We start from the raw sequence: 14886 nt of genomic DNA on the forward strand, positions 1-14886 counted from the left end.
GAGACGGAGTCTCGCTCTGTCGCCCAGGCTGGAGTGCAGTGGCCGGATCTCAGCTCACTGCAAGCTCCGCCTCCCGGGTTCACGCCATTCTCCTGCCTCAGCCTCCGGAGTAGCTGGGACTACAGGCGCCCGCCACCACGCCCGGCTAGTTTTTTGTATTTTTTTAGTAGAGACGGGGTTTCACCGTGTTAGCCAGGATGGTCTCGATCTCCTGACCTCGTGATCTGCCCGTCTCGGCCTCCCAAAGTGCTGGGATTACAGGCTTGAGCCACCGCGCCCGGCCTTTTTCATAATTCTTTACATGGAATAGTCAAAGAAAAATTTTGATGCTGTAAGGGTCACTATGTAGATGTTTGACTAATCTTCTAGTAGACCTATTTCACCTACAGTCCTGGAAGTATTCTAACATCGGCAAACTGAGGGAGTAGTAATATGAAACAGACAGGGCTTTCTGTCGGGTTCCAAAATAAATAGCTTTCAGGTGAAATTATTATGGCTGGAAGACTTTATGGGTGACATCACCTGACATTTACTTGTGTTTTTTTAGGGTAGCCTCTATTTCTCTCCTAGAGTCTTGTTCTTCCCTCTTACTTACACCCTGGGCAGGTAGATACAAAGCAAACATTTTCATCTCATCTCCACTCCAAAAATCCAAAATAATGACAAGATCAGCAATACAACCCACACATTTGGCTTTATTACAGATTCCATCCTACTTAATCTTTACCCACTGGCCCTCTGCTCCTGGTGCCTGGGGTTGAAGAAGATTGGCTTGAAACAAACATCAGCTGTCTCTCAACCTCTTTCTTAGCAGCTCACCTTCATCATCATACCCACTTGGTAGGGTGACTCCTAAACTATAATAAGAAGAATAGTAAAGTTAATCTTATATAGACTCTTTCATACAGCTAGCTCCATTACAACATGTTTGCCAAGTTAAGAGTTGTAGAATTACAGTGCAGCACTACTGAGTTAAATAATAAGTAACAGCTGATACTAATAATTAGCTTAATTTGTGGTCTGGTAGAACTGTCACAACTGAGGCAGCTCTCCCGCTGCCCCTCATCTCTCTGTCCTTTCCTTCTCCCTCCTTCTTTGGAAACAGCCACCAAGTGAAGTGCTGAGATTGTCATGTGACTCACCATAAATTCAAGTCACTTATTCTTATAACCTGTAGCTTTATAACCTTATTATATCAAAAATTTCCAACTTCTTTGAAGCTGCATCATCCTATCATTGTTTAATTTCACAACTGGCTCTCCTGATGTCATGCACTCGGTGGGAGGGGCATACTAGGCTAGATTCAGACCTCTTGAGAGTTTGCAACATCCTCAGAAACATTCTTGCTTTTTACAAAATCGAGGTTGACAATTAGTACTCTGCACGGTAACACTGTAAAGAGGATCCTCCTTTCCACTTAAACCAAGGAATTAGAAAGCAAACAAATCAGCAAGGCCATACTGGGATCACATAGCAGAAATTGGGAATGACTATTTTTCCAATGTCTATGGATGGTGACTTTCCATGAACATTCTGATCTCACTATAATTGGAAAGAATTCCAAAATATTATTACATAAACCTGATTTTAAAACCCATGAAGCTTTGATTTAACACAGAATGCCCATTTCATCACATTTTGGTTTTTTAATTTTTTTTATTTTTACCACCAGGCAAGAATATCACATTTGTCAATCACTTATCTCCCCATTTACTGACCTTAGTCTCTAAGTCCTAGAGCACAATATGGACTTTTCCTACAATCAAATAACCTGGTGACCAAATTCTCCAGTTCCACCAAAGCTGCACCTTTTGCAAAATATACTCTAGGAAGCCAGAGGGAGTTTGGACCTAGAGGCTTTTCATATTGTCTGCTGCAGCATGTAGGATAATTGTCAGGGTGTCCTCTATGCTCTGATAAAACTGCCAACTTATCTGAATGAAATGTATCTCAATAACACTCCATGCTGGAGAGAGGGGCCTGAGCAGGAAGCAGCAGTAACATTTTATGCACCTTTTATTATTGCATAAAAGTGATTAACTGACAATTTATTACTAGGTTAAGACATCAAAACAATTAAAAGGAACATAAAAATCTAACATTGCCAGGCTCTTCCGGGCTACCTGAGAGTAACTGACATATCCATCTTTTTCTCCCTCACATGAAACTCTTCATAGGAACTCACCTTGCTCTCTAATACCTCCCTACCTAGAGGTGACAGAAGAGCCCAGGTCTGAGTCCCATCAAACGTGGAGCTGTTTTTTGTCAGGGGAAGAGATCTCTTAGTTTTCTTGAAGATGAACTTGTCCGCTATGAAAGAAAAAAAAATCAGAGCTTTTAAAAACTGTGGACAGGGCACAGTGGCTCACGCCTGTAATTCCAGCACTTTGGGAGGCCAAGCGGGGCAGATCACTTGAGGTCAGGAGTTCAAGACCAGCCTGGCCAATATGGTGAAACCCCATCTCTACTAAAAATACAAAAACTAGCAGGGCATGGTGGTGGGTGCCTATAATCCCAGCTACTTGGGAGGCTGAGGCAAGAGAATCACTTGAAACCAGGAGGTGGAGGTTGCAGTGAACCAAGATCGCACCACTGCCCTCCAGCCTAGGTGACAGAAAGAGACTCCGTCTCAAAAAAAAAAAACAAAATAAAACTGTGGATGAAATGAGAGATTTTCATTTCTTGCCTCTATCACCACCACATATTCTTCTTGATTTTGTTTGGCTGATACAAATACCAGGTTCACAATATTGTATTTGCTCCATCTCTCTCCACCAAAACAGAAGACTTTCTGCCAACTCTCTTCCTAGTCTCACTGCCCTGTAATATTTGCTAGAATAATAATTATGGAAAGCTATACTTGATAAATAGAAATTTTCTTCTGCAGAAAGTTCTTTGGTTTTACTCTATGCTTTCCAGAATACACACCTTTTCTTATTATTTTATTTTTATTATTATTATTTTTTTGAGACAGGGTCTCACTCTGACTCCCAGGCTGGAGTGCAGTGGCGTGATCTCGGCTTGCTGCAACCTCCACTTCCCTGGTTCAAGCGATTCTCTGGCCTCAGCTTCCTGAGTAGCTGGGATTACAGGTGTGTGCCAACATGCCCGGCTAGTTTTTGTGTTTTTTGTAGAGACGGGGTTTACCATGTTGGTCAGGCTGGTCTTGAACTCCTGGCCTCAAGTGATCTGCCCACCTCGGCCTCCCAAAGTGCTGGGATTACAGGCATGAGCCACCGCACCCAGCCACAGAATACAAACTTTTTTGGATTCTAAATTCAAAATATTCCTCTCTAAGAGGTAATGTCTGACAAACATCAGTTTGAATACCAGTGATACCACTTACTTGCTACAAGGCTCTCTGAGCCGATTTCATCCATAAAATGGAGCCAAGTCAAGTGAGAGCAATTAGTACTCCTGCCCTATTCTTTTCATTTTAGACAGGGTCTTGCTCTGTCACAGTGGTACAACCGTGGCTCACTGCAGCCTCAACATTCTGGGCTCAAGTGATCCTCCCACCTTAGCCTCCCAAGTAGCTGGAACCACAGGCACGTACCACCACAACCAGCTAATTTTTAAACTTTTTTTGTAAAGATAAGAGTCTTGCTGTGTTACCCAGGCTGATCTCAAACTCCCAGCCACAAACAATCCTCCCTCCTCAGCCTTCCAAACCCACCCCACCTGGTCCTCCCACCCTATTCTTGCTATTTATGTCCATGTCTTAATAATGGTGATCAGCCTGAATTTTATTGCCTACAATATTTGCCACATGTGGCAACTAGTTTAATTACGATGACATGAGTTGGCAGAAAATAATTTTTTGGAAGTAAGCAGATATCTGAAATTTCTTGGGCTCATCTTAAAGGGTGTATGGAGGAACTAAACAAAGACAAGGGTTCTCAGACCTCATATATACCCTTAGGATTTCTCACCTTCCACTTAAGAAATGACCACCCCACCCCTGTGTTTATTAGTGACTCAAAAGCGGAATAGTTAGGTTTACAACTCACCCTTGGTAAACCGGTGCGGTGGCTCACACCTGTAATCCCAGCACTTTGGGAGGCGGAGGCCGGCAGATCACAAGATCAGGAGTTCGAGACCAGCTTGGCCAATATGGTGAAATCCTGTATCTACTAAAAATAAAAAAATAAAAAAAATTAGCCAGGCATGGTGGCACACACTTGTAGTCCCAGCTACTTGGGAGGCTGAAGCGGAAGAATCACTTGAACCCAGGAGGTAGAGGTTGCAGTGATCTAAGATTGCACCACTACACTGCAGCCTGGGTGACAGAGAAAGACTCCGTCTAAAAAAAAAAAAAAAAAAAACTCACCGTTGGTTAAGATTGAAGATTTATAGGCACACTAGTCCAGTTGTTTTTGGGGAGCTTAAGGAACCAATAGTGCCAAAATACCAAGTATCGCAAGCCAAAGAACTCATATCAGTCAGAGTCACCTTTGGTCTTTCATGGTGTGGGCAGGGGCAGGGGGAGTGGAGGTATAGAGGAAAGAAAGAATCAGAGAAAAACCCATGTTTATCCAAATCCCTTTTTCCCAGAACATTTGAGTATGTAGTACATTATAGACAATTTCTCCTCCAGGTATATAAGCCAATAAAATAAATGGAAAAATCATTATCGTCCAGTGAAACATGGCAGATTGTACACCCACATTTATCTCTATTCTCCCAAAAACAAATTCAGCAAAGAAAGTTTTAAATGACATAAACCCACAAAGACAAGTAGAGCATTAGACAAAAACACAGCAAATGAGAGAAACAAACAATATTAACAGAAAGCTGAAACCCTAAACCCACAGGAAAAACAGATCAATGAGTCTGAGAATCCCAGAAAGACTCAGCCTTTGCGGGCAACTTGTTCCTCCAAAGGCGGGAGTGCTGGGCAGGCCTGAAAACAGGAGGACTGGTTGAAAGTTTATATAAAACCAAGTTAGTCCCCTTCCGGTTCTCCTCCTCTTAACCCTCCTTGCCAGGCAGCTGTCCCTACCCAATTCCTCCAGGATTCTGCCTGGGAGAGGGAGACGTGGCACAGCTGGAAGAAAGACCGAGGGACGGTGGCACGGAAGACCATCTCTACACTGTTCCCCTCCTGCAATTGCCTTTTGGCGCATTAGCAGCTAGGCTTATAGCCCCCAGGGGCGAATGGAAGAATTTTTCTCTGAGAAAACTGATACACCTATGAAAAATTGGGATCCCATACAATTGAAATGGGAGAGTTCCCTCACCCGCCGTGGTACATGCAACAGGGGTGTGGCTGATTTATTTGGCCGCTGCACGCTGGAACCCCTTATGGCAGGGGAAGCACGCAAGTGTGAGCAGGTGCAGAAGCCAGGGTGAGCACTTTTGGGCTCTGGCCCCACAGCAGTGTCTAGTGGTATTACAACGCTCTTTTAGCCCTGCCATTCCCCTGGAGTTCAGTCTTTTGCATTCTATCTCCTCTCTGGCTGCCCCAGCCGAACTCCTCTCATCATTCAGACACTTCCTTTCTTCTCTCCTTCTCTGCCATGCCACTCTGCTGCTCTATCACTCTGCCACTCTTCTGCTTGCGGAGCTTGAGGTTTGGGGTTTATATGGCCACAGGATAGGGGAACATGACATGCCAGAAGGCAACATTTGGGTGCAAAAACAGGAATGCCTGTCCTCATTTAGGGCTGCAGGTCCAAGCTTGAGGGTGGAGCCCACGCCAGGGACCCTACACTCCTGCATCCAGTCCATATCACAATCACCCTGAAGGAAGTCAATAGTTGACTAAGATCCCAGGTAGAATGGCCAGATAAATTCAGATTTCAGATAAACAATGAATAGTTTCTTATTATTAATATGTTCATAGTAATATTTGGGACACACGTATATTTTAAAATTATTTACTACTTATCTGAAATTCAGTTAAGTGGGCATCCTGTATTTTATCTGGCATCTCTACTCCCTACCCTGAATTCTATTCTAGTTGGCTCCTTAGTGCCTCATTCTCATACAAGAACAGAAAGCTAGGAACACACCAGGTATGTGAGGAAAGCCTCCAACTGGAAAGACAGAGACCAAAAGCAAATAACAGTACAAAGGAACTCAGAAGAAATGAACAACGAAGGAAGCAGAAGAGGCTAAACAAACTGAAATTATTATCAGAGAGATAGGGGAAAAATTGCTCCATGAAACAGGAACAGCATTCTACTAAAGAAAGAAGGAAGGCAGGCATGGTGGCTCATGCCTGTAAGCCCAGCACCTTGGAAGGGTTTTGGGGGAAGATTGCCTGAGCTCAGGAGTTTGAAACCAGCCTAGACAACATGGTGAAACCCCATCTCTACTAAAAATGCAAAAAATTAGCCAGGCATGGTGGTGGGTGCCTGTAATCCCAGCTACTGGGGAGGCTGAGGCAGGAGAATCACTTGAACCCAGGAGACAGAGGTTGCAGTGAGCCAAGATCGCACCATTGCACTTCAGCCTGGGTGACACAGCAAGACTCTGTCTCAAAAGAAAAAAAAATAGAAGAAGAAGGACGGGAAAGAAGTTATGAAACTAAGATAGCTTAAAAATATAGAAATCATATTTTCAATTATCTCAGTTACAGAAATTCGTTTTCTCAGTTTTCTTAAAAATTCACTAGAAGCGTTGAAAGATACATAGAGGAGTTCTGGCCTGAGATGTTGAAGGCCAAGGTGGGTGAGGATCTCCAAGTGGGGAATGCCCCAGCACAAGGCAACAGAGGTCAAACGGGGAGAGAAAAGAATTTGTGCAGGGGAGGAGGTGGCAGTGGGAACAGGAGCTTCATTACATAGGGGGGATTGATCAAATATTTAAATAAACTACAGATAATGAGTCATGGTCAGGTTTCTACTGCCAGAGAAGGGAGGTACAAATACAGAAAGAGAGAAAATGAAGATGTGCTCTGTGATATTGAATTAGAACTCATGTTTCCAACACAGGAGAGATAAATAGAAAACTAGAGAAAACTAGAGATGTAAATGTATGCATTTGTATATATTTGTATACATTTTGTATATGTTTGTATATATTGACATATATTCCTTAGCTCTGCTCACTGAGCAGCCCTGGGCAACAGTGATGCCTCAATAGCGGCAAGCACACCTAGCCCCCAGATCTTGGCTTCTAAACTTAATTGTGCACCAGGGCTCTTTGGAGAAATGGCCTACTCCTGGGGCAAGGAAAGTACAAAATAAGCCTGGAAAATGTGTTGTGCCAGAAAACAAGAAAGTGCTTAAAGAATGATGGTGACATGTCAAAGGACACGGAAGTCAGCTTGAAGGACTCCTAATGGCTAAGCTGGAAACAATTTGAGCATCAAAATATGTAACGAATAAGTTAAAAGTCTGATGAGGAATGGAGTATTTGCAGTTTCTAAGTAAATCCCTCATAATTACTTATTAATTATGAAATAACTGGTCTGTAATTTTCAAAAGTGCCAAGGTCATATAAATCAAAGAGACTGACCAACTCTTCTAGACTGAAGGAGGATAAAGACATTATTGAGACAACTACTAAAACTTGAATGGGATCTAAATATTGAATGATAGTAGTGCATCAACATTAATTTCCTAATTTTCACAGATTTATTATAATGGTTTTTGTAGGTTGCATCCTTGTTTGTAGGAAATATACATTAAAATTTGTAGGGTGATAGGGCGTCAGATCAACAATTAACTCTCAAATAGTTCAGGAAGAAAAGTTCTGTACACTGTACTTGAAACCTTCTGAAAGTGTGTGATCGTTTTGCAGGGGACTAGAATGGGCCACCCCCAAATATGCCCTTTTGACACAGGATTATTTTAAGCTGAAGATAACTGAGAAACAGAAAAAAGCTCTCGGCCCACCCTTCCCACACTCCCATTTGACTAAAAGAAGATTTAGATTTTTAATCATCTGAAACTCGTATTGGCCCAGAGATGGCACTAAGAGAAATCTACATGACAAACATTACTAAACCAACTTTTAACTTCCAGGAGTTTTGCCCATATATTTAGCGTCCCACAGTTTGCTGCCCCGAAAAGCCTAAACCCCTTTTCCTCTGTCTTGACACTTCTCAACATATTGTTCTTTGTTCAGATGCTATGAAGTCCCAAGTTTTAGCCACCCACTTTGCGTTACTCATCACTGCTCATCACTGAGTTTCTATTGCATGCTGCACATGTGAATAAACGATCTGTTTTTCTCTTGCTAATCTGTTTTTTGTCAGCTTAATTCCCAGAGCTCCAGCTGGAGATCTTAGGAGAATAGAGGAAAAAGTTTTTTCTTCCTCTACAGTTTCAAGACAAATTATATACATAATATATAATTTATATATAGACAAATTATACATAACTATATATAGTTATAGTTATACATATAATTATATATATTTTTGATTATATATATACGTCTCATATAAGTTGTTGTGATAATTAAATGGGCCGATGTGTTTTTAAAAAGACTATGTGTGGCCAGGTGCGATGGTTCATGCCTGTAATCCCAGCACTTTGGGAGGCCGAGACGGGCAGATCACGAGGTCAGGAGATCGAGACCATCCTGGCTAACACGGTGAAACCCCATCTCTACAAAAAAAATACAAAACATTAGCCAGGCATGGTGATGGGTGCCTGTAGTCCCAGCTACTCAGGAGCCTGAGGCAGGAGAATGGTGTGAACTCGGGAGGTGTGAGTGGAGATAGCACCACTGCACTCCAGCCTGGGCGACAGAGGGAGACTCCATCTTAAAAAAAAAAAAAAAAAAAAAAACTGTGTGCTACAAAGCAGTGACTTCCTGCCATTTGGATTTCATGGTCCTATAAAACATTTTTTTAAATGGGAGAAACAATGTAGTTACCATTTTTTTATTTAGCCACATGATGACATGAAGAAGAGTAATACTGGCATCTATCATTATTATAATTTCATAAATGACTATTTCTGTGAGGAGCATCTGACCTTTGTTACCGGAAAGGGGTCCTGATTCAGACCCAAAGAGAGGGTTTTTGGACCTCGAGCAAGAAAGAATTTGGGGTGAGTCCATAAAGTGAGAGCAAGTTTATGAAAAAAGTAAAGAATAAAGAATGGCTACTCCATAGACAGAGCAGTGGCATGGGCTGCTCAACTGAGTGTACTTATAGTTGTTTCTTGATTATATGCCAAACAAGGGGTAGACTATTCAGAGTTTCCTGGGAAAGGGGTGGGCATTTCCTGGAACTAAGGGTTCCTCTCCCTTTTAGACCACATAGGGTAACTTCCTGACATTGCTATGACATTTATAAGCTGTCATAGCTCTGGTAGGAGAGTCTTAGCATGTAATGCATTAAAATTAGTGTATAATGAGCAGTGAGGAGGACCAGAGGTCACTTTTGTCACCATCTTGGTTTTGGTGGGTTTTGGCCAGCTTCCCTACCGCATCCTTTTATCAGCAGTGTCTTTGGGACCTGTATCTTGTGCTGACCTCCTATCTCGTCCTGGAACTTAGAATGTGTAACCTCCTAGGAGTGCAGCTGAGTAGGTCTCATCCTTATTTTACCTGGCCCCTATGTAAGATGAAGTCACTCTGGTTCAAACATCTCTGACACGTTGGAAGAGACACAATCTCAAAATTTAAAAACTGAATAGATTTGCCTCTAAGAAAAACTCAAGAATAAGTACCTTGTCCTTATTCTTATCATTTTACCATTGCACCAACTTGTGACAATTTCTTCATGAAGCAGGCCATGTCCCCATATTTGGGGCCCAGTCTTTCCTCTTTTCCTGCCCATTCACCTAATCTGTAAGGCTTTACTCTCCCACAGGGTAGCCACTTGCCGCATGTGGCTATTAGGCACTTAAAATGTGGTTAGTTCATTTTAAGTGCTCTACATGTAAAATATTTGCTGACTTTCAGACACAGTATAAAAAATGTAAAATATCTCAATAATTTTGTATATTGATTACATGTAGAAACAATAGTATTTTGGACATACTCAGTTAAACATAATATATCATTAAAAGTAATTTTGCGGCCGGGCATGGTGGCTCACGCCTGTAATCCCAGCACTTTGGGAGGCCAAGGCAGGTGGATTGCCTAAGGTCAGGAGTTCGAGACTAACCTGGCCAAGATGGTGAAACCCCATCTCTAACAAAAATACAAAAAATAGCCAGGCATGGTGGCAGGTGCCTGTAATCCCAGCTACTCAAGAGGCTGAGGCAGGAGAATCGTTTGAACCTAGGAGGCAGAGGTTGCAGTAAGCCGAGATCATACCATTGCACTCCAGCCTGGGCAACAAGAACAAAACTCTGTCTCCAAAAAAAAAAAAAAGTAATTTTGCCTATGTTCTTTTACTTTTCTAAAGTGGTTACTAGAAATTTTTTAATTATTTATGTGGCTCACATTATATTTCCATCAAACAGCACTGCTATAAAAATACTTTCTTTTCCAAATCAGTTTGCCAGCTTTTCTTATGAAGAAAGAGTTGGGAGAGACAAAGAAATGGGATTGGAGAGGTGGGAGTAAAGAGATGGGGGAATGAAGGGAGGGAATAAACACATGGCCTGGGTATTGGGGACAATTTGCAGGATTTGTCAGATGTGGCTTAAGAAGAGAAAAGAGAATTTCAGAAGTGTTCTCTGGGTTCTGAATCAAATTCCCTGTAGTGTTCTTTTAGAGATTTGCATCTCTAAAGATTGGAGTGCATGTTAAATTTCTTCTTGATTTCTGGATTACCTTCTTCGATTATGATTTGGGGAAACTGAGCCTCCTCAGGGCTTCAGAATTTATTCAGGTTACTTTATTATTCTAAATAGTCCTTAAATCACTCCCCAGAGCTTTTTAGAACTTTTCTTTCTGTCCTTTTCTTCCATGCTTACCACCCTTCCAAATGGGGCCCAGGGTTACAAAATAAGGGTAGTTTTTCAGTGCTAGAAGGATCCCTCTAGATTTCCCATCCTACCCCATCTCCTGCCCTATTAGACTTCACAGCGTTCCTGTGGAACTGACTCTAATAGTGGTCCCTTTCTAATGGAGATCTCATCCCACTGAAGCTTTCTTATGCTCTAGACTCTAAAGAAGACTCATTTCCTTAATGAGATGCCACTTTCTTATCCTTCTCATAAATTAATGATTCAGGCCTTCCTTTTAAACTTCCCCCAGGGCAAAATGGTCCAGGATACACACTGCTCCATCCCATAGGGAAATCCACTTTCTGTAACGTAGAAACGAGCCTTCAGGATGGGGACAGGAGAAGAGAGCCCACCACTACCCCTTCTGGCCAGCTCCAAGTACACCTGACTTCTTAGAGCTCTGGAGAAATCTGGAGATGTTGCAGTCCTTAGGGAATCAGTTGCTTAAGGACACAGAGTCTTTTCTCTCTTCCATTTCCCCTTTCTCAGCTCTTCGCTTTTCTCTACATTCCCTTTTCCAGTAGTCTCTAGCACATGTCTCTTCCTCTCCCCTCCCTTCTTACAGAAAGAATCTGTAGACTCTTCAGAACCATATAGCATGTGCACAGGACCAATTTGCCACTTCTCCTGAGGGTATTGCATTTTAAACCTTTTAACTGACTATACAATGAAAAACTGGTTTAAAAGAATTTCAATCTCCAGAGCGTAGCTGGAAAGTCTAGGATATTCAGAGAGGTGGGAGCCATTTCCCGGGGCTCTAAGATACAACACTATAGTAAGCTGCTTAATTTAATTAGATGAGGTAGGCCTTTTAAGAGTCTATTCTGAGGAATCCTTTGGATCATCTTGCCACTACTAACCAAAGTGATGCTTTGAAAAGCACAGAGCTGTGGTAGAGTATAGGCTGAATACTCATTCTGGTGGGCTGTTGGGTACATATCCTAGCAATAACATATAATGTCATTATGATCAAAGCATAAGACAGGATTTCTTTTCTCTGCCAACAAACAAGCAAACAAACCCCACAGAAGCCATCAGGGGAAAAACTAGTGTAATAGTTTTCCAATGTCCAATCTTTCCAAGTCTGGTTCATTTAGGTCTCAGCTCAAATCTCACTTCCTCAGAGATGCCTTTCCCTGACTACCCAGTCTATAGTAGCAACTTCCCTGCCCCGTTCACTCTGCACAACATTATAGTGTCTCATTTTCTTCATAATATTTACTGTTACCTTAAATTTTCTCATTCAACTACTTACTGTTTTCTCTGTTAGAACATAAACTCCATAAGGGTAGAAACTTTGTCTGTTTTGCACTCTCTCTCCAGTGCTAAACACATACTGTTACAGGAAAGGTCCCTGGATCCAGACCCCAAGAGAGGGTTCTTGGATCTTGTGCAAGAAAGAATTCAGGGTGAGTCCATAAAGTGAGAGCAAGTTTATTTTTTAAAAATACAAAAATGGCCGGGCGCAGTGGCTCAAGCCTGTAATCCCAGCACTTTGGGAGGCCGAGACGGGCGGATCACGAGGTCAGGAGATCGAGATCATCCTGGCTAACATGGTGAAACCCTGTCTCTACTAAAAATACAAAAAACTAGCCGGGCGACCTGGCGGACGCCTGTAGTCCCAGCTACTCGGGAGGCTGAGGCAGGAGAATGGCGTGAACCCAGGAGGCGGAGCTTGCAGTGAGCTGAGATCCGGCCACTGCACTCCAGCCTGGGCGGCAGAGCGAGACTCCAACTCAAAAAAAAAAAAAAAAAAAAAAAAAATTAGCTGGGCATGGTGGCGCACGCCTCTTAGTCCCAGCTACTCAGGAGGCTGAGGCAGGAGAATCGCTTGAACCCAGGAGGCAGAGGTTGCAGTGAGCCAAGATTGCACCACAGCCTGGGTGACAAAACAAGACTCTGTCTCAAAAAGAAAGAAAGAAAGAAAGTAAAGGAATATAAGAATGGCTACTCCATAGGCAGAGCAGCACCAAGGGCTGCTGGTTGCCCGTTTATATGGTTGTTTATTGATTGCATGCTAAACAAGGGGTGGATTACTCATACCTCCCCTTTTTAGACCATATAGGGTAACCTCTTGTCATTGTCATAGCATTTGACATAGAACCTGCCTTTTGTCCACCTGGTCCAGACAGCCTCACATAAGTTTATGCCCTTCCAGACAGAGTATGACAGCCACACACATTTGTAAACTGTCATGGTGCTGGTGGGAGTGTAGCAGTGAGGACGACCAGAGGTCACTCTCATCACCATCTTGGTTTTGGTGCATTTTAGCCGGCTTCTTTACTGCAACCTGTTTTATCAGCAAGCTCTTTATGACCTGTATCTTGTGCAGACCTCCTATCTCATCCTGTGACTTAGAATGCCTTAACCATCTGGGAAGGCAGCCCAGTAGGTCTCAGCCTCATTTTACCCAGCCCGTATTCAAGATGGAGTTGCTCTGGTTCACATGCCTCTTACAATACTAGATGCTCAATAATTATTTGTTAAATGAGTGAGTGAGAGAGAGAGAGAGAGAGAGACAAAGAATTTATCAGGTCTTAGGAGGGGAATCATGCCCCTCTTTGCTCTTTAGGAGGGCAGGGTAATTGCAAATACTCAGACACTCATCAGACATTGCAGAGTATTTAATGAAGTTACAAAGCAGCTGAGGGCTAGCAGTAGGCTGCCCAATATATCTAAAAGAAAACAGCAGTGTGCTTCAACTGGAAGTGATACTCTGATCATTCTGTTTCAAGCTGAATAGGCCAAAAAAGGGGAGAATATCTTGGAACAGGTTCTTGCCAAAAGGAGTGAGGGAGAATAGAGTGAGGGAGAATAGATTAATGTGAAATTGATCACTCAAAACTTCAAAAAGTATATACTGTACCTGGGAACACAGCCAAAGCATGAGGGTTGTGTGTGGACTGCAAGCCTTCAGGTGTAAGCCCCAGCTCACAGAGAAGACACCCGTGCAATTGAGTGTGGCCCAGGAATGATGTGACACTGTGGAAAATGAAGTTAACAGGATCATTAAAGATGCAGATGTGCCTAGATTTCAAGGAAGACTTAGGCCTATTAGGAGAGTCATCTCAGATTCTATCTTGGCAAGATTTCAGGCAGAAATGTGTGTGGTTCTGTCATACTCTGTTTGGAACGGCATAAACTTATGTGAGTCTGTCTGGACCAGATGGACAAAAGGCAGGTTCTTGAAGCTTTCATCCCTTCAAGTGAATACCTAGAAGTGTCTATGGGGGTCAGGGCAAGATGGGTTGTTGACTGGGGTCTGCTCCATTGATGCAAAAGAATGCTGAGAAGGATAAGGGTGTCTTGCACTAGCATGAGCTCTTTACTTTTCAAAATGAGGCCAGGCACGGTGGCTCACACCTGTAATCCCAGCACTTTGGGAGGCCAAGGCGGGCAGATCATCTGAGGTCAGGAGTTTGAGACCAGTCTGGACAACATGGTAAAACCCCATCTCTACTAAATATACAAAATTAGCCAGGCATGGTGGCGGGTGCCTGTAATCCCAGCTACTTGGGAGTCTGAGACAGGAGAATTGCTTGAACCCAGGAGGTGGAGGTTGCAGTGAGCCGAGATCTTGCCATTGCACTCCAGCCTGGGCGACAGAGCAAGACTCCATCTCAAAACAAACAAACAAAGGTTTTGGATCTGTTATCTCATTGTACTCCTATTTTAAACCTGTGAGGAAGGAAAGATGGTTACTGCTTTTATAGCCATTTGTGAGTGTGGAGACTGAAGCAAAGTAAATCTGTGGTCTGTTCAGAGTCAACTTACTTACAATCGTAGGAGAACCAGTGTTCTCCACCAAGTTTCTAAAAATGTGGACCCCTGCATCAGAATCACCCAGGAGCATGTGTAAAATGACCCCACTGTAGGGGAGGGAAAATAGCTTTTCTCTACCCTTCTGAGTTCTTGGCTGGGGCCCCTGTAACAAAAGACAGGTTAACAAGAGGAAAGCATACAAATGTATTTAATAAGTGTAAAGTTTTAGAAAGCATGGCAGCCTTCATAAAGAAATAGAGCC

The 14886-nt window shown here is 42.8% G+C and overlaps 1 long non-coding RNA gene across 4 annotated transcripts in view; it reads right to left on the bottom strand.

The window, feature by feature from the left end:
• Positions 1 to 589: 589 nt before the first annotated feature.
• LOC117069462 overlaps positions 590 to 14886 on the bottom strand; it is a 94134-nt gene continuing 79837 nt past the window's right edge. For 3 of the 4 annotated variants that reach the window (XR_004431555.1, XR_004431554.1, XR_004431552.1), the window contains 2 exons: positions 13729 to 13844; positions 4079 to 4133 (listed from right to left, as the gene is read on the bottom strand). This is a non-coding gene — a long non-coding RNA (uncharacterized LOC117069462). Of the gene's footprint in view, positions 858 to 2185; positions 2311 to 4078; positions 4134 to 13728; positions 13845 to 14886 lie in introns of those variants that run through there. The other variant, XR_004431553.1, reaches the window with a different exon arrangement.

This window comes from Trachypithecus francoisi, unplaced genomic scaffold, assembly GCF_009764315.1.
Source record: "Trachypithecus francoisi isolate TF-2019V2 unplaced genomic scaffold, Tfra_2.0 Lachesis_group3, whole genome shotgun sequence".
Lineage (NCBI taxonomy): Eukaryota > Metazoa > Chordata > Mammalia > Primates > Cercopithecidae > Trachypithecus > Trachypithecus francoisi.